Source organism: Podarcis filfolensis (assembly GCF_964270895.1).
Source record: "Podarcis filfolensis genome assembly, chromosome: Z".
NCBI lineage: Eukaryota > Metazoa > Chordata > Lepidosauria > Squamata > Lacertidae > Podarcis > Podarcis filfolensis.
The window spans coordinates 33,079,216-33,099,907 of NC_139617.1; the positions used below are offsets into that span (position 1 = coordinate 33,079,216).

The 20,692-nt window shown below is 45.3% G+C and overlaps 1 protein-coding gene across 1 annotated transcript in view; it reads right to left on the bottom strand.

Annotated features, from left to right (window-relative positions):
* Positions 1 to 1,845: 1,845 nt before the first annotated feature.
* Positions 1,846 to 20,692, bottom strand: part of LOC310754562 (uncharacterized protein) — a 39,737-nt gene continuing 20,890 nt past the window's right edge. The window contains exon 4 of the transcript XR_014543858.1: positions 1,846 to 1,866. The gene's annotated coding sequence lies outside the window, so the exon portion shown is untranslated. The remainder of the gene's footprint in view (positions 1,867 to 20,692) is intronic.

Below are 20,692 nucleotides of genomic sequence, written 5' to 3' on the forward strand. Positions count from 1 at the left end.
GATGCATCTTGGGGGGCCTGGCGCTGCTGAGTGTCTTTGGAGCTCCAATTAGAACCAGGGTCAATAAGATGACAGGAAAAAAGTATCCCAGATCACCACCAAGAGAAGAGGGTTTTTTGTATAGGAAGGAATTGGCCAGTTAGACGCCAGAGACGTAATGCTGATAATTCCTCCCGGGGGGGGTGTCATATGATGTGGGCACATCCTGTGGCTCTTTCTGGTCAGAAATCATATACAGATTCTCTGTGTTTGGGGAAAATCCTCAATATCTGCATATCTTTGCGCACTTTTAATTTATGTTCCTGAGATGTGGGGACATTGAACCAATGGGTGATGAACTCAAAATTCCTTATGGTTGGAAGGATAAACACCCGCCCTCCATTACTCCATGATCTGAATGCAGAAATATTATCAGCTGACATTAAGGATAAGGACAATCCATCAATCATGATTAAACATCTATATTAATATGAGCTGTCCAGGCATTCAAACCGATAGTAAAATGAAATGTATCTTACAATTGTCAATTCCGTTAGGATATTTGTTTGGACACAAGGATTGCTTATATTGATATATATGTTTAAATTAGGAAGATTGCACTTATTGTTAATGTCAGCTCACAATATTTCTGTCACATGAGGGCAGCTCGGTCAATCACAGCCAGAGACTTCACCATCACTAGCACAGCCAAAGCCCTTTGCACATTTCAATACAGATTTAGCTGAATAATTGCATTGCATCAAGGCATTATTTTATTCTACCCCACCACCACCACCTCGTTTTGAAATGCTACATGGGCTCATCGTACAAGCTGTCTTATACAGACCATTTGTCCAACTATGTCCCTCCCTCTAAAAATAAATAGGTTGTGGTTTTGATTTAAACAGGAACATAGGAAGAGGCATTGTATTGAAGCAGACCATTGGCCCACCTAACTCTGTGTTGTCTACCCACTGACTTTCAGAGGCTCTCCAAGGTTTAAGATGGGGAGTCTCTCACAGACGCCTTTGGGGATTGAACCTGGAGCTTTCTTATGCAAAACAGATGCTTCACCCTTCCTCTAAGAAAGAAAGTTAGATTCCCATCCTCGTGGTTCTGATTTAAGAACGAAGCTGCAACCTACTGAATCAGACCATTGGGTTCCATCTATCTCAGCACTGTCTAGTCTGGCTGGCAGCTGCTCTAGACAGTTGCAGGCAAGAGACATTTCCAGCTCTGCTTGGAGATGCTGCTGGGGACTGAACCTGGGACTTCTTGTGTGCGAAACCAGATGCTCTACCACTGAGCTATGATCCTTCCACATCTGACTCCCCAGAAACACTGGCAACCTTGCTTTGTGCTATAAATGTTGCCAGGGAATGCAATATATATTTTATAGCACCATAAAGTAATTATGCACCAGACAACAAAGACTAGCAGAAATGATCTATATTACACTTAAAGGACAATTAATTTTTTTAAGTGTCTCTTCCACTCGCTGCTGAGGGAGCACAGACAACCTGTGTTAGCAGGACAGGTGTGCAACGAGGCTTTTCCACGAATAAAAAGTGCTAGCTGTGATTCCTGAACCTAGATGACATTTACAACTCTACAATACTGGCAATTTCCCTTTAAAATACAGTGGTACCTCGGGTTACATACGCTTCAGGTTACATACGCTTCAGGTTACAGACTCCGCTAACCCAGAAATAGTGCTTCATGTTAAGAACTTTGCTTCAGGATGAGAACAGAAATCATGTTCCAGTGGCGCGGCAGCAGCAGCAGGAGGCCCCATTAGCTAAAGTGGTGCTTCAGGTTAAGAACAGTTTCAGGTTAAGAACAGACCTCCGGAACAAATGAAGTATTTAACCCGAGGTACCACTGTAGCTTCATTCCCACCCCCCACCCCCCGAGATCTGGGCAGAAACTTTAAAAAGCTCAACAAATTTTCTGACTTGATTTTCACTTTTTGAAATATGGCAAGCCTATTTACATAGATTGCATAGTGCAATCTCTCTCACACACACATCCTCCCACTCTTTTTTGCTCTTTGACACCTCCTTCCTCTTTCTGTTACTCAATCTTTCTCTGTGATTGGAAACAACAACAACAATAACAAAAAGAAACCATTAAAATTACCTTTTCATCCAACAATTAGCATTAGGTTCTGCTTATTTAATTTGCAAAGTGATTTCTTTTGGTGACTCAAAAAGGCCCCCTGGCCTGTATCATAGATCTGGTGATATGCAAAGTTTATCAGATTAATTGGTTAAAAGGCAGGTAGTGGATCAACATAAATATTGAATCAGTTCAACAGGCCTATTTAATACCCAGTTTGTGAAAGGGAAGTTTTGGATACACTCTGTGCTGTTCATGGCTGTTAGACAAACACAACTCCCTGTCGCTTTGGGGATCCTGCCAGAATTCAGTTTTTGGAGAGCTACAAAAGCAGATATAAATGAATTCCAACATCTTTGTTGCTTTGTTTCACTAAATACAATCTGCTTGCTCTTATGGGGATTTCTGTGCTGCTGCTGCTCAAATGCCTTTTCCTACCACTTACAAAATTATTTTTCAGCTCTTCAAAATAATTTAAAACAATACCCCTACAAAATGCTGTCCACATATAAGAAGACAAATAAAAAGAGCAAGGCAGTTGTTTTTTCCCCGACGCAAAACAATGCATCTGGGACCAAAGCCAAGGGCAGAGTGTAGTCCTGCTCAAAGGGCTTAGCGGTATATGAAGGAGAAGGAGAAGGAGAAGAGGTGGTGGAGGTCCCATCAACATCAGAAGCATGGCTGGTGGTGACAGGAGAGAGGACTTTTTCGATGGCTGCTCTCAGATTGAGGAAATTTCCTCCCAGGAGTGGTCAGTCTGTCTGCCTCTTTGCTATAATTCTGCCAGCAGACCGAGAGCTATTTTTTTAGTGTACAATTCCAATGAAATTGGAATTTCACAATGAAGTGTGAAACCTTCAGCAATATACATACAGGCATTCTCCATTTCAGGGCAATTAAACAATTATACTTAACAAGAATATCTCTCCTGGGCCATCACCGCCCAACAAATCTACAAACTTCTGAGGGTGGCAGAACTACCATTGGGGGCTCCTCTGCCAATAGCTGAACATAATAAAAGCCAGCTGGAGCAGGCCAGTGGCCCATCTAGTGCAGCATCCTGTCTTCGCATTGGCCAGCCAGACACCCCAATGGAACACCTGCAAGCAGTATTCAAGCACAAGAACACTCTCTCCTCCTGTTTGGTTTCCAGCAATGGGGTTTCAGAAGCATTGCTGCCTCCAACCATGGAGGCAGAACCTCATGGCTAATAGCCATCAATAGCTTTCCTAGAGGGGGGGAATGGTGAGGAGCTGAGATATTGTTTTTGTAACTTTTTTCTTTTTTCCTAATTGTTATTTTTGGAAATCAATAAAACTTTGTTGTTGTTGTTGTTGTTCAAAAAGCCTTCCCTTCCATTAACTTGTCCAGTCCTCCTTTTAGGGGAAAGAACCCCCTTTTCAAGCCTAAATCCCCAAGCATAAGCTATCAGAGCATTTCTATGTGGCCACCTTCCAGATGTTTTTGGACAAGATGGGCCTTTGATCCGATCCAGCAGAGCTCTTCTTACATTCTTCCTGGTCCCAGCTGGGTACCTGGTCCCAGGTAAAACTCCAGCTGTGCTGGAGGCCTTGTGGATTTTATCTGTCCCACTCTCCAAAAAAACAACTGTTTCAACAAGCCATAGCAAAGCTGCTCTTCTCTGCCTTGCATTGCATTAGCATCCAGGGTCCCCCTGGGAGAGGGTGGCTGGGAGGAGAAAGTCCAGCATTGCATTGTCAGCGGGCAAAGAGCAGTCTGGCTTCGAAGTGAGTTGGTGCTCAGATGCAAAGTACAGGAAGTCCAGTACAGGTATGCTGTAGTGGCAGCCACAGCGTGTGGGTGGGGGGGGAGATGAAGGCAGGTTATATTTCATAATCCAGAGAGGGATAAAGACTGGCAGACAGCACACTCTAACTGGCTTTTGGGAAAGCTACCAAGTGTGCGGACACACTGAACAGGAATGGCTCAAGGAGATGGTCTTGTCATGAGCCAACTCCTTGGTTAAGTGTTAGGTGTGTCCCTCGCGTGTTACAGAAGCCCAACTGGCACCCACCAGAAGTCTACACCATAATTTCTTTCTTTCATAAAATGCATACACTGCTTGATTGTAAAAAAAAAATAATAACAATGAGGGGGGAACCCTCACCTCAAAAGAGTTCACAAAAACGATAAAATGATAAAATTATCACTAAGAAGAATTAACAATAATAATTTTAAACTTTCAAAAAGTTAAAGTAACAATAAACCAAAAACCAATCAGAACTTGCAACAAGTTTCTAAACATCTGGGTAGCTTTGCCTAAGCCAAAATGTGTTTTAGCAGGTGCCAAATAGTGTACAGTGAACGCACCAGCTTGATGTCAATTGGCATCAAAGTGTACATGCTGCCACACTATAAGATTGATTTCTTCCATAATGGGCATTATGTGGCACCCATAATAGTGCTACACCACTGATCAAAACGGGTGAATATGGGGTAAAGTAATCCCATAAGTAAATTGGTCACAGGTTCTTAAAGCTAATTGCTGCTGGTCCCATGCTGTTATGACAAAAAGAAAAGCAAAGCATGGAGAAAGTGGGTAGAGAAGGGGTTTTTTTGGAGGGCACACACCTGGATTGCCACTTGTTGTTGGCATCCTTTTGTCTTGGGAGACAATGGAGGAGTGTGCCTTTGGGGGTGAAGTCAAACTGCTGGCACCTGATGTGGTTGTAGAGACCAATACAGGAGAGACATGTTTTGTTGCATCTGGGGTTGATGAAGGTTGGTGATGTTACAGGTGCACCATGGTGTTTCTTCTCTCTGTGCTCCTCCCAGCTGTCATTCCTTCTCTGGTCGCTGCTATGGATACACAACCTGACTGTGTGTCTCCAGGCACTGCAATCGTCTCCGAGGGATTCCCACACAGCGGGGTTGTTGTTGCCAGCCTTCATGTCGTGTTTGCAGACATCTCTGCAATGCACAAAGCCTGGGACTTGGGAGAGCACATTGTCCCATGGCTGATGTTCGTTCCCAACTCTGGCATTGAAATCTCTCAGCAAGAAAAATAGGTCTTCACAGTCTGCGGCTCTCCTGGCAGCCTGGTCTAGTTCCTCATAGAACTGGTCCTTAGTTTGTATGTCAGAGCACAAAGTGGCAGTATACTCAAGATGTTAACCAGGCTGAAGGTGGCTGAGAGGCGGAAAACAAGCAAGCATTCTGAGCCCTCGGTCACCGGTTCTATCGCAGACAGAAGGGAATTCCTCACTTTGAAGCATTACACCATGAATGCATAGCAGGGGCGCCAACCCTAGGGAACTCTGGGGAGCCCATCTCCACCTCCCGCTGCCAGCAAGCTCTGCCATTTCAATCTCTTTGCACAGTTCTTCCTTGCTGAGAGCCAATTGCCAGACCTGGCATGCATTTATTTATTTATTTATTTATTTATTTATTTAGAATTATATATAGAAATATTTTTATCAATCAGTAAGTTTGTGGGGTAGAAAGAGAGGTGGGAGGGAGGGAGGAGAGCTGGATGTGCAAGAAAGAGAGGGGCAGATGAGAAAGAGCACTGCACTCCGAGTTTGACTTTGGATCCCAGCGTGTAATGTGTCCAGGCAGGAGGCCAGAGGCTGCCTTCCTCGCCGCCAGATCTTACAACATCCTGCCCCACCGAAGGGAGGGAAGGATGGGATTGATTCTAACTCTCCGTTTCCAGCAGGGAACCAGCCTTGTTCACAGTGGTTCCTCTTGGCAAGGATTACGCCCAACTCAGCAGGACCTGGCTGTGCACACATGTACGCAAAAGGAGCAGGTCCTTCCCTCCTCCTCTTCACCACCGAATGGCAGAGCTGTCCAATTTAATTAACCATCAACCACACTGGTGATCAATAGCGGCTTCCTATGCAACGAGCTGGGAGCAGGTGGAACACAGCTCAGGCAGATGAGAGAAGCTGCCAGCTGAGGTGGGCGGAAGAGGGGGGGAGGGTGAAGTTGCCCACTTTAGGGTGGGCTAAAAGCCACCACTTTGCCCCTTGGAAAAATGTAGGGCTGCAGATTATCAGGGCTGAGGGCCAAATGCAGCCCTGCTGAGCTTTTCTGCCTGGCGCTCAGGATTCTCCCCAGGCCACAACCCCTTTCCATGCCACAAACCTCCCTTACCCTGCTCCATACTCAGCTTGAGCATTTCTGCCTGTCTGGGATGTGTCCCCTTGAGCTCTGATCAAGCCTCTGGCTTGCCTGAATGGAGGATGGAGAGAGGTGTGTGTCAAATTGTGCAGAAACTAGCTTACTATATAAAAGTAGTATTTACATTTGTTGCTCCACCCAGATTTTCCTCTGGTCCCGCCCACCGCTAGCATGGAAGGTTGCCCGTAAAGGAATGTGGCTGTCAGGCTGACAAGAGTCTCACCTCCACTGCACCAAGAGGAGGTGCCTATCGCCGGCCACATTCACACCATATTATACCACTTTAAACAGTCCTGGTTTCCCCCCAACAGATTCTGGAGCTGTAATTTGATCAAGGAGTTGAAGGAGGAGGAGGAGGAGGAGTTATAGACTTGATATCCCACCTTTCACTCCGCTTAAGGAGTCTCAAAGCAGCTAACAATCTTCTTTCCCTTCCTCCCCCACAGCAAACACTCTGTGAGGTGAGTGGGGCTGAGAGACTTCAGAGAAGTGTGACTGGCCCAAGGTCACCCAGCAGCTGCATGTGGAGGAGCAGGGAAGCGAACCCGGTTCACCAGATTACAAGTCCACCATTCTTAACCACTACACCACACTGGTGTAGAGTTGCTGAGAATTGTCAGGAGACCCCCCCTCTATTCCCCTCCCAGAGCTACAGTTTCCAGACTGATAAATCCCTCTTCACAGAGAACTCTGGGAACTGTAGCTCCCTAAGAGTCCATCCAAAGGGGATAGATGGAAAAGGTTTGGGATACAGCGCTCCCTGAGTATTTAACACAATACAGATAAGGGCATATTAAATGTGATTGACTTGGTAGCACCTGGCTTCCCTTTGTCCATTACGTAAATAAATTAAGTGATACAATCACACCGCCGGTTACTCACACTCATCTGTTGAGGGATTACATATCGAGCAAAGGAGATAAAACTGATGCCTTTATGTCTTTCAGCAATGTGGTTGTCAATTGGATTGGATTGTAACAAAATGTGTATAATAATTCATTCTACACAGTTTACTTCTACCTCTGTTTCTCCCTATTCACTGCTTCTGTACCAGTTTGCTGATGTTGCACATCAGAACATCAGAACAGCCTGCCTCCTAGAGCTCTTCTGGTCCAGCACCTTGTCCTCCCAGCATCCAACTAGATGCTCCAATGGGAAGCCAGCATGCAGGACCTGAGCACTGCAGTAGCTGTCCCCTCCTTCAGCTTCCAGCAGCTGGCATTCAGAAGCAACTGTGGAGGCAGAGCATAGCCATTGTGGCCAGCACCCATTGGTAGCCTTCTCCTCCATGAATTTGCCCAATCCTTTGCAGAAATACCAATAAAAATATATTGGGTCAGGGGTGAGGGGTATTGAGGCCAGAAGGACAGGCCAGTTTCGGCTGCAAAATCCTTCTTTACTATGTTCTTTTTACCATGCCTTATCAGCAATGCATGGGATGGTTTCATTTTTATTCTTTTTGGTCACAACAACCCTATGAGGTCTGCCAGACTGAGGGGCAGTGGGTTCCCAAGACCACACAGAGTTGAGGTTCTGCCCAGGGACTGCTCATCGGATCCAGTGTAACTTTGCAGGCAGATGTGAACCCCAAAACACTTTAGGAATCCCTACTCCTGAAATCCCAACTCCCAAATGGGAGTCCTTCTGCACAATCTTTCTCTCTCTTTTTTTTCCTGAGCTGCAATTAGGCACCCATCCGTGCAAGATGGTAGCATTGTTGTGACAGAGCATCGTGCGTGAGCTAAAACGGCTTCAGGCAAGGAAAACAGAATGTGGGTGGGGTGGGGGGAAATCTGCTGAAATCCCTTATGTTTCCAAGAAGACTCTCGTACCCCTTTGCTTGGCATCTGTGTGATCCAATGTGCCATCCAAGCCCTGCTCATGGAGGAAATGGCCTGGAGTTCCTCTGCGGTGGGAAAGTGGAGCCCAACTCTCCCTTAAAAGGAACAGCAGCTGAACAACAGAAAGAAGAGTTTGCGGAAGATATTGTCCTATATGTATGACAAACTATGAAGGAGGCAGCGATGACCAACAACTTAGATGGCTTTAAAAGGGTCTTGCAGCTCATGAACTGGTGGGCATCCAATGAAACAGAATGTTCAAAGATTCAGGGCAAGTATTTGATGCAGTGCAGAGTTGAAGTATGGAACTTGCTCCCGCAGGAGATAATGATGGCCACTAATTTGGTTGGCTTTAAAAGAGACTTCAACAAATTCATGGAGGAGGAGGGAGCCACGATGGCTATGCTTTGCCTCCATGGTTAGAGACAGTGATGCTTCTGAATACTTTTATGTCCAGATTTTCACTTTTTGAAATATGGCAACCCTAATCAACTCTGAGGCCACACCTGAAGCTGGGGGTGTGTGATGCGTTCTATTCAGTTGGTGTTTAAAAACAAGTCTACCAAATCTATACCTTCAATGCAAACTGAAAACAGCCCTCCTTCAGAATTTACACTTCCCTGAATTTTGCAATGCCAAAACTACGTGTACAAAAATGCATATGCTAAGGCAAAGCATGCATAACAAATGCCTATGTTAGTGAAAATCTTGGACGTTTAATTGTATACTTGGAAAGGACCCTAAGGGTCATCTTAGTCCGGCAATGACACCCAACAATGTATTATTAGGAAAATATAAAGATCATGCTTTGCAACAACAGGAACAAAATCTGTATATTAGGCAATATAGTACCAAAAAATTTGCAGATGAGGAAAAATTTGCACTAAAACACCAGCAAATGTTCAGGAGGCTTTTAAATTTTTTTCAAAAATGGAAAACTGATGTGGGAAAGTGGAGAACAAAACTTAAGATTGGAAAAATGAGAAACTGAGAAACTGAAATGTACAGATTTGCCCATCCCTATCTGACACCCCCTCTGGAACAAACTCTCCCCATCCATCTTACCCAGACATCTTTGCCCTCCACTGCCCAACTACTCCCCTCTCCATCCCAATCGCCTGATCGCTCTCCACCAACACCCCTTCCCCATCCAAAAAAAGAAGAGAGAAACCTTTTCCTTCTGTACTTCCAATAAAAACATGAATAATGATCCCTGGAGACGAGTGAGGCCCATTCCAGCCCGCCCTTGAGAAGTAGTTTTGGCTGGAGTCTTTCTCCATCAGCTTTTTGAAATATGAGACTCTGGACCATTCAGAAGAGCACAGCACAAGAGCCAGCGAATGAGGCTGTTGCCATCCTAACCTCCTCTTCCTCCTCCCCCACCCAGTCTCCACTCCAGTTTGGTTCACTAACAGAGTAGAGAGTGGTGGTGGGGATGCTGGAACAGCTGGCTAAGATGGGAGCTAGCAGGATTCAAAGCCACACGTCAAAATGAATCCATCCTGCAGCTCCTGTCGACGGTAGGAGGCAGCAACTATATTATATATACATACACAGAGAAGGAGGGAGGGAGCAAAAGGATGGAGTGATATGTGGCTTAGTTTCAAGCCATTCTTAAACCACTGGGAGACTTTGGCAGGAGCAGCCAAATGCAAATCCAAATGTTGAAATTTCACACGGAGGCAAATGCCTGGGAGCTGCTGAGAACTGTCAAGGGGAGATCCTGGTGCTCAAGAGAGCACAGGCGATGATACATCACAGACATCGCGCCAGTGATTCTTCCATTCGCATAGAGCTCACTTGTCTCGATGCATTCTGGCTTTATTGTTATTATTATTATTCAGCAAGACACATAAAACCGCTTGATCCAACAGATAAATATGTAAGTGTTCAGTATAAAATGATCTAAAATATTCACTGCAAATGGTATATTATTATTATTATTTAGCAAGATGTATACACTGCTTGATCAAACAAATCTCTAAGCGGTTTACGAAAATTAGTATAAAACATTTATTAAAAATAGTAATAGGTTGCATTCAACTAACTTTTACTCAGAGTAAATCTATAGTGGTATCTCGGGATGCGAACGGGATCCATTCCGGAGCCCCGTTCACATCCTGAACGGAACACAAGACGTGACAGTGCATCGGCGCGTGTCGCGTTTTGCCACTTCCGCGCATGCGCGTGACTTCATTTTGAGTGTCTGCGGATGCACAAGTGGCAAAACCCGGAAGTAACGTGCTCCGTTACTTCCGGGTTGCCGCAGAGCGCAACTCGAACGAGCTCAACCCGAAGCGCAGTCAACTCGAGGTATGACTGTACTTTAAATTAATGGGTGCAAGTTAGCCATGTCTGTTAACTTCAACAGGTCTACTCTGAGTAAGACCAGCACTTGACACAACCGTATCATCATCATCATCATTTTCTATTTGTATGCCGCCTTTCCACAGTTAAGAAAACAATGCTCAAGGAAGCTTACAGCATAACAAGATTTACATAATTACAAAAGTCATAAACAATAAATAAACCACATCAAAAAAATACACACAATTTCCACATAAATCAAAATCTAAAACTAAGAATACAGCATTAATATCACAGTTTAAAATGACATAGGTAAAAAATAACAGCAATTTAAACAAAAAAACAAAAACAAAACAAAATGGAGCCCTCTCTGCCCAGCAGCAGCAGCGGCAGCAGTCCTTTATAGAGCCCATCAGGCCCCCTGGGCCAGGTGGTGAGTGGCAGGACTGGGACCTTCAGGCACTGAGCAGGGGAGTCTTATCAAGTACTCTGTCTGTGTATGTGTGTGTGTTATCTGTATTTTGATTTTTTAAATAAAATTCTTCAAATTTATATCAAAATATAAATGAAACCAAGAGATCTGAAAATCAACTGTACATAATAAAATGACATGGGTGGTTCAGCTTTGCTAATCAAAAAGTTTTTCGAAGGCATGGAAAATGGAACATCAAAGGTGCCTGCCTCATATCAATAGGCAGGGAGTTCCAAAGTGTAGATGCTGTCACACTGAATAATTACTTTCTTACAAGAGTGGAACAAGGATTATATGGAACCTGTAAGAGTGCCAGTACTACAGACTGAAGTGGATGAGGGTTAGGGATAGGGTTTGCATGTGATCTTAGTAGTCCTTAACAGCAACAATGCCATAGCCCAAGATTTACACCCATAATTTTTGAGTACAAATTCTTTTCTCATTAATTTATAGAGAATGATTGGCAGGGGGAGGGGGAATGTGTGAGATATTTTCAGCCGGCACTTGTTAAAATGTGCAGAAAATTACATCATCTGTGTGAATGATCTGGCAGGATTGACCCCCGAAACAACTTCTATTCCAACCAAAGCAGTCTCCAAATCAGAACCAGATTTGCAACTGTCCAGAGGGCAACATGAAAGAAACCGGATACACTTAATTCACATCAGGCTTTGTTTCCACGTTAAAAATGTTGCCCGGTAGATATGAGAGCAGCAAAATAGCCAGTGATAGCTAAAAGAAACTCTCATCTACCTTTTCCCCCCCAGTTAATGAAGGAGGTTTAGGACGATTCAGTAGTTTCTAATACTTTAGAAATCCTGTTGAAAGAAGTGTATGAACTCCAGAAAGCAAGGACAACCTTTGCTTAATGTCTCCTGTACTATTTTTCTACACATAAAAAGCTGCCTTATACCAAGTCCGGCGATTGGTCCATCTAGCTCAGTATTTTCAACACTGATTGGCAGGGTAACTGCAGGGTTTCAGGCAGGCAACATTCCCAGCACTGCCAGGAGATGTTGCCAGGGTTTGAACCTGGCACATTCTGCATGCGCTGGAGATGCCCTACTATTGAACTACAGTCCTTCTCCTCAAAATAAAGAAGGACTCCAGACTTCATGGTGTGGAACAAAGGACAGATATTAAATAGGGACATGGGAACTTGCCTTCTACTGAGTCGATCACTGGTCCATCTAGCTCAGAATTGTCCATCCTGATTGGCAATGGCTCCCCAGGGTCTCAGACAGGGAGTCTCTCCCAGCCCTGTGGGAGATGCTACTGGGGAATGAACCTGGCACCTTCTACATCCAAAGCATCTGCTCTACCCTTTGAACTACAGCCTTTCTACACAGATGTCTGCCTCTAGATACCTTCCCCTCAAAATAACCAAGTCCGACACTCTAACCACTATACCACACTTTCCTACGCCTTTACAGAAATGTCTCTTTTGCAGCAAGTTTTCCAGTACAGTTCTAAAACAAACACTGGAAGTGGCCACCCCAGCTCGTTCCATGCCCAAACCCCTCCTACACTTTTCCCAACCATCCTTTCCCCACACTTAATCAACCCCACTTCCTTTACACCTCACCCACACTTTTGCCCACCCCCACTACAGCTTGCCCAAATCCCTCCCCTTCCGGCTTACCCTATGCCCCTCCCATGCCAAGCCACACTCCCCTTGCTCTCTTAAGCAACTTGCCTGGGCCTGCCTGTCATCAGCCATGCGAAATGCCGAGTGTGATGACAGCCTTACACGCACAGGCACACACATATGGAGCTACAGTGGTACCTCAGGTTAAGAACTTAATTCGTTCTGGAGGTCTGTTTTTAACCTGAAACTGTTAACCTGAGGTACCACTAGCTAATGGGGTCTTCCGCTGCCACCGTGCGATTTCTGTTCTCATCCTGAAGCAAAGCAAAGCATAGTACCTGAGGTACTATTTCTGGGTTAGCAGTCTGTAACCTGAAGCGTCTGTAACCTGAAGCGTCTGTAACCCAAGGTACCACTATATAAGGTTGTTTCCAAGTTCTGCTCAGAGCAAAATGAACCTAAGTTAGCCGTATCTATTGGCTTCTGTGGGCTCTACTGAGCAGAGCTACAACACTGGCTACAACACACACACACACTCTTACAGTATACATTTTCCTCCAAGGAGTTCAAGGTGGTACACTTGGTTCTCTCTCCCTGTTATCCTTACAACAGCCCTGCGAGGCTGGTTATGCTGAGAGATTGTAAATGGGCCAAGGTCACGCAATGGGTGTCACTTTGGACCCTGATCTCTCAGATCCTGGTCCAGCTCTCTAACCACTGATACCACACTGGCTGTCCTGAGGCTGCATCATTTTACAACCTCTTTGGGGTTGCTGTTTCTTTTAAGGGAGGGTCAGGCTTCACCACACAATGAACAGATGTGAGGTTGACCCATTTCCATGGTAAAAATGGCCACCATGCGCTTTCCCCCAGGAAATGAGATGCTCAACGGCGAAAGCTCTGCCGGCGCTTGAAAGGAGATGGAACTTTGGAAAGGTGTGATGGAGGAGCCAGGGGTGGAAAGCAGCATATGTTTCTGAGTGAGCAGTGGCCTCTCCAGCACCCCCTGTGGCAATCGCCATTTTGACCTTTCCCAGTGGGAAAGTGAAATCTGGGTGGGGGAGGACAGAGGAGGCCGTTAGCAGCCACCCAGTGCTCCTCCATCCATCTGCCTCGAAGGAAAGCCGGCCACAGAACGCCTTCCAGTTTGATTTCCTTATAAAGAGATCACTCAGGTTTTGATAAGATCACTGCAGGCGGACAGGAGGAAATTGGAAACTTGCCCGGGGTTTGATCTCACATGGCAGAATGTGATGTGGCTTGCACATTACGGGCCAGGCCTTAATAGCATCCCATTAGACAGAGACAATACAGGCCCGTGACCTTGCAGGGAGTGAAAAATGAAGGCCTAAAGCAAATGGCTGCCATCGTGGGTATTTCTTTTTTCTATTAAAAAACAGATTTCAGTCTCACACAGATCCAGCACAGGAGAGGGTGATGAGAGAAGAGGTGGCAGGTTGGACCAGGGGATCTCTTCAGTCACAAATGTTGGGGGGGGGGGGGTTCGTCATTATGAGACCCACAGCGCCTAGCGACCCCCAGAGCTGGAGCTCGGGAGGGTGAGGAAATGGGAAAGGAGAGGGTGTGAGTGGGGTGCCTGGGGGGTGAGAATTCAGAAAGGGACAACCCAAATGATGATGGGGGTGGAGGGACTCCCCTATGGTTTCTCTTCAAATCGTATAAATCTCCCCTATGAGGGAAGGTTGCAGCGTCAACTATTGAGGCTCGGTTTGTTTATTTATTTTCTCATTTATTGCTTTGTTGTCTTTACTATTATTGTATTACAGCTCTTGTGTTCTATGTTGCCAACTGCCCTGTGGTCCTCATGATAATCAGTAGTATATAAATTTAAATAATAATAATAATAATAATAATAATAATAATAATAATGTTTAGAGGAAAGGTGAATAAGAGGCAACACCACAAAAGATTATAAAATTATGCATGGCATGGAGAAAGCAGACGGAGAAACGTTTTTCTCCATCCCTCATCATCCTAGAACCTGTGGACATCCCACGAAGCTGAATATTAGGAGACGGGCCGTTGGTCTAATCCATCAGGTTCTCCTTATATTCTTCTGGATTGAGGGAGTGAGCGAGGGCTTATCCACACTTCATTTTGTGTTGCATTTCTAGGCACAGGTCTATGCCTGAGCAGGGTTTTGTTTTTTTTGTCCTGGCACTCCTGTGTTTTACCGCTGAATTGCAGCCACTGGCAACCAGGTTTCCCACAGATTACTGCTTTGTTTGATTCAGAGGCAAAACACAGGTTTTCCTGGGGAGAGCACTGGGACGAACAAAAACTCCTCTAAATTGGAAAGCTCGGACCCGTTCCCGGAAAGTGCACAGCAAAGGTGAGTGTGGAAGAGGTCAGAGAGAGGTAAATCAGCACTACCAGTTTCTAGGAAAAAGCAAGTTAATCAGAAAAGACAGAGAGATGCTAGAGCAGGTGTGTGGGAGGATGGAAGGACAAGGTTTTTGTTATGTACTGAGTTGAATAGGATCCAAACTGCAGCAGTCTGATTGGTCCTAGAACAATAGGATCCAAAAGGCAGCAGTCTGATTGGTCCTAGAACAATAGGATTCAGAATGCAGCAGTCTGATTGGTCCTAGAACAATGCAGCAGTATGATTGGTTGGCAGGAACCACCCAATCATGCTCCAGATAGAAGTGAATCCACAACCTGATTGGCTTACAGTAGAATTCCGGAATTAGCCAATCATGTGCAGCCCATTGTGTAAATAATGTATATAAAGCAGATGCTTTGAGGGGACATTCATTCATTCCTCCTCACCACTATGAGCTGAATAAAGAGCATGAAATCACTTTGCAACTCTGAGTATATTTCAGTTTTCTTTCAAATCTTGTGGAGAGCTGTCCCTGACCTCGCAAGAGGTCTCCTTCTGAAGCCTCCAGCAAAACACACCTTCCAAATTCCTGATCACTTCAGGGTGGAACACAATGAAACAAAATCACATGACCCACTTGGCAGAAAGGCAGCCTGGTAGCTCTTGGAATGAAATCTAGCCTTGAGATGGAATTGAAAAGACAGCAAATCACAAAGGAACTAGCTACCATTCCTTTCTTCTTCTTCTTCTTCTTCTTCTTCTTCTTCTTCTTCTTCTTCTTCTTCTTCTTCTTCTTCGGATAAAACCAATGCAATCAGCAGTGACAGCTTTGCTGCACAAACCTTGGATATTTGTCCTGCCGCCCATAGCCTACCACCCACTGGTTGATCAGAAGAAGAAATAGGGTTATTGTTGCTGGCCTCAGATATTTCCAGCTATGACACATTGGCCTGTTCCAAGTTGAACAGGGGCAACTGCTTTATAGAAGGGATCTTGGGCTTATGTGGGCCTGAAAGGGCACACATTAGGGAATCGCAGAAGCTGCCACAAGCACTAAAAGGTAAAGGGACCCCTGACCAGTAGGTCCAGTCGTGGCTGACTCTGGGGTTGCGGTGCTCATCTCACTTTATTGGCCGGGGGAGCCGGCGTACAGCTTCCAGCTCATGTGGCCAGCATGACTAAGCTGCTTCTGGCGAACCAGAGCAGTGCACGGAAACGCCGTTTACCTTCCCACCGGAGCGGTACCTATTTATCTACTTGCACTTTGACGTGCTTTTGAACTGCTAGGTTGGCAGGAGCTGGGACCGAGCAACGGGAGCTCACCCTGTCGCGGGGATTCAAACCGCCGACTTTCTGATCAGCAAGTCCTAGGCTCTGTGGTTTAACCCACAGCACCACCCATGTCCCACGCCACAAACACTACAAATTACCTATTTCACAGAAGGAAAACAATTGATGATGCTCAGAAAACTGCCACTTTCCCAATAGTGACAAAATACCTACACAACACAAAACCCAATAAAACAATACCCCAAAATGATCCAGCAGCAAATCCCCTATGAGGAAAAGTTGTAGAGAAAAGGTGCATAATGTAAGAGGTGACATGATAAAACTTTATAAAATTCTGCATGGCATGGAGGAAGCCCGTAGAGAAATGTTTTTCCCCTGCCAGAGTCAAGGGAAAGCTGAGTGTAGCGAGACATGCACTCTGGACTTTAAGAGGGCCAATTTCAAAAAGCTTAAGGAGCTACTGGGTGTGATCAGGGCCATCTTAAGCATATCCGGTGCCGTGGTGCAAAGCTTCCTCCGGCGCTGCCCCCCCTTTCCCAGAGTTTTTTAGGGAGGACGGCACTGCCGGCAGGGCTGGAGGAAGCGGGCAGCGGCTGGAGGGCAGCTTCTCCAGCAGGGAAGAGGCAGAGGCTGGACGCGGTGCCTCCCAGCTCAGCTGGACACTTCATGCCGCAGTGACCATGGCAGACGCAGGCTCTGGGCGCAGCACTGCTTCAGCGCGGCATGGCGGAGGCGGGCAAGGGTGGCGAGCTGATCCCAGGAGGCGCTGCATCCACCCTCTGCCTCTTTCCTGGTGCCCTCCAGAACTTGGCGCCCTGGCGCCCCGTGGCACTAGCCTCTATGGGTAAGACGCCCCTGCTTCAGAAATACCCATGGTCAGAAATACTCAAAGAGAATGGAGTCCAAGATGGGTGGGAGTTTCTTAAATGTGAAATACTGAATAAACAAAGACAGACAATGCCAACAGAAAGTGGGAAGCTTCTAAAGAAACTGGTGTGGTTGCATAAAGGGCTTACAGATGAGATGAGATTTAAGAAGGACGTGGCAAGAAATGGAAGAAAGTGGGAATCACAAAGGAGGAGTATACAAGAGTAGCCAACAGTTGCAGAGTGAAGGTCAGGAGGGCCAAAGCTCAGAAGAAGCTGAGGCTTGCAAGAGAGATTAAAAATAATGGCTACGTTAGAAGCAAGAGGAAGAACAAGCAAGTGGTAAGTCCTCAGTGTGGAGAAGATGCAGAAATGCTATTGGGTGGCAGAGAGAAGGCAGAACTGCTGAATTTTGCCTCTGTCTTCATCCGAAAGGAAAGTAGTGCCCAACCTGGTGATAACAAAATAAACAATGCAAGGAGGGAGCTGCAGCCCAAGATAGAAAAAGAGGTGCTAAGGGAACACCTAGCTACTTTAAATGAAACTTCAAAAGGGTAGGGGAGAATACCTGGGTAACTACCAACCTGTGAGCTTGACATTGATACCAGAACAGGTCCTAGAACACTTAAAAGGTCAGTCTGTGAGCGCTTACAAAAGCATGCTGTGATGACTAAAACTCTGCATGGTTTTATCAAAGCCAAGTTAAGCTGGGCAAATCTCATTTCTTTTTTCCCCCCTATAAAGTTACAAGCTCAGTGGATCAAAGGAATGCTGTGGATGTAGTGTATCTTGATTTCAGTAACGTTTTTGACAAAGTCTGCCTCTTCTTATGGAGAAACTGGTAAAATGTTGGCTTTATTGAGGTAACTGTAAGGTGAATTTGTATCTGGTTGACTGACCAAACCCAAGGAGTGCTCACTAATGGTTCCTCATCATTCTGGGGGAAAGTGACAATTGAAGTGCTGTGAGGTTCTGTCCTGGGCCTGTAGTTGCTCAGCATCCTTATGGACAACTTGAATGAAAGAATTGAAGGTACAGTATATTCATCAGATTTTCAGATGACACCCAACTAGGAGGAGGAGCCAATACCACTGAAGACATAAACTGGATTCAGGATTACCATAACAGATTGGAGAACTGGGCCCAAACTACCACAATGAATTTCAGTAGGGACAAATGTCAGGTTCTGCACTTAGGCAGGAAGAACCAGCTGCACAAAGATAAGATGGGGGACACCTGGCTTGCTTACAGGAGCTGGGCATTAGCTGGAAAGGATTTGGGCATGTTAGTAGACCACAAGCTTCACATGAGTCAACAGTGTGATACAGTGGTAAATGTACAAAAAGAAAAACATGCACCAGTAAATAAATCTTAGAAAGGGGCAAGATTTTTCAAAATTGATTTTACAAATTTATAAATTGCTTAAAAGCCTGAGGTCCTCAAAGCTGTGTACAAAAATATAAAATACAAAAATAATATATTAAAAAAATAAATAAAACCATTCCTACAGATGAATTACTGGGTCACACACTAGGGAGAGTTTTCCTAAAGAAAACATCTTCAAAAAGACACCTAAACATTATGATGCTAGGCACCTATCTAATTCCAGCTGGGAATGGAGGGCTGGAGCTACACTACTAAAAGCCATTTAAAAAAAAAATATTAAAGATTTTCTTGTTTTACAGAAGTAAGTGTAATGTCTCTCATATTTTTTCCATGTAACATTTTTACAAATCCGTTTCATTTGTTGAGACATTAGGGGGAGGGGGGAAAGGGGGGTGGAGGGAGGGAAGATGGGTGGGGGTGGGGTCAGGTGGCAATGTTTCTGTTATGCTTAATGTATGTAGGGTTTGGTGTCAGCATTGCTTGTGCTGTTCACTTGTGTTCCTTTGGTGGTGAGAGAGGTTGGGGTTGGCCTAGGGTGTGGTTGTTTGTTTGTGATTGGCTGTGGTGATCTTTGTTTTCGTGTGTGAGTGGGGTGGGTGGGTGTTTTGGATCAGGTTAGCCATATTGATTTGTATGCTGATGGTGGATTATTGTTATGGTCTTGTTGGGCTGTGTATGTGATAAAGGGGAGCCACGTAAAGGCATCTTCTTCTGTTTGTCCCCATGTCAGTTTCAGTTTATTGGTTAATTTTTCTAGTAGGGCTGTTTCCTGTACTATTTGGTACCATTGGTCCATGCTTACTCCTGACAGGTCTTTCCAGTGTCTGGTGTTTCTGGGTGCTGAAAGTAGGTGGGTTATGAGTTATTTGTGGTGTAAATGGGCATTGTTGTCTTGGAAGATGTTTAGCAGGGCCAATTCTGGGGTGATGTCTAATACTTGCTTAGTTATTTTACATATTTCTCGTATGGCTGTTGTCCAGAATAGTTGGATTTTGGGGCACTCCCACCACATGTGGAGGTATGTGCCTGTGGAGGTGCACCCTCTGCAGCATTTTGGTGAGGTTCCTGGGCGTATTAGCGCTAGTTTTCTTGGTGTTAGGTACCACCTGTAGGTGAGTTTCAAAGTGAGTTCTTTTCTTTTCATTGATAAGGATTTAAGGGGGGGGTTACCTATTGTTTCAATTTCCTGTTCGTACCAGAGGTAACTATCAGAATATGTTGTACTGGGATGATTTTACAGATTCCCAAGTTGGAAGATGCCGTCAACACCCTGTGAAGTGGCCCAGCGATCGGTAGATGCGGATGTGCATTGTGTGGGTGTGAGCACGTTGGCTGCTGGCCACAAAACGCTTGTTCCTGAACTCCTCAAAGAGTTGCATGCCCTTGGCCGCCCGGACATTCTCGTCATGTGTGGAGGCGTCATCCCTCCCCAGGATTATGACTTCCTGTATGACTCTGGTGTTTCCAATATATTTGGCCCTGGAACCCGAATCCCAAAGGCAGCTGTCCAAGTTCTTGATGATATTGAGAGATGCTTGGATAAGAGGCAGCAAATTGCGTAAACCTCTGTCTCATAACTAACTTTATATCTCATGGGGAATCTTATAGTTTGTGATGATGCATTGTGATCTGTTGATAAAAAGAAGTAATTCATGCTAAATCATCTACAGTGGCTGGTGCTGCCTTGTGCTTGCTAAGAAAGTGGGAAATTATCTGCAATATTATTACATATGTATGTAAAAATCTATCAAAGAATCTAAATGAAATGAGTAAATTTAAAAATTTTGCATATAAAAAAAAAGAAAGGGGCAAGATTAGACATAGATACACAAAGCATTATTTTTTAAAAAAGAGAAAACCAAAACTCCCTAAGCTCTGCTCCCCTTTTCTTCCTACCCAGGGCAGCCTGCCCCTCAAAGCCATGTGAAGCACATGGGGCTGGACCTCAGCAACCGCAGCCTCTCCTACTCGTCGCCCAAGGGAGGAGGCTGGCAGTGGCAGCCATGGAGAGGCAACAGGATGCACCTTTGCAGCAGCCGCCACCACTACCGCCGTCATTAGGGATAAACGCCAGCGCATCCTCCACCCCATGCTTGGTGGCGGCACCACTGGTTGGGGAAATAGGGACATTCTGAGATCAAACCAGAAGCCAGGATGGCTTTCATAACTCCAGGACTGCACTTGAAAAATCAGGACACTTGGAGGGTATGGACACGCAGGCGCTTCTTCCAAAGATGTGGCACTTTTGCAGCATGGGGAACTGCCCCGCCCCCAACGCTATAAATTAATCACCGCTTTCCCAGGTTGTCAGTTTTAGCAAATGAGGGCTGAAGTCCTGGAGAGAGCAAAACA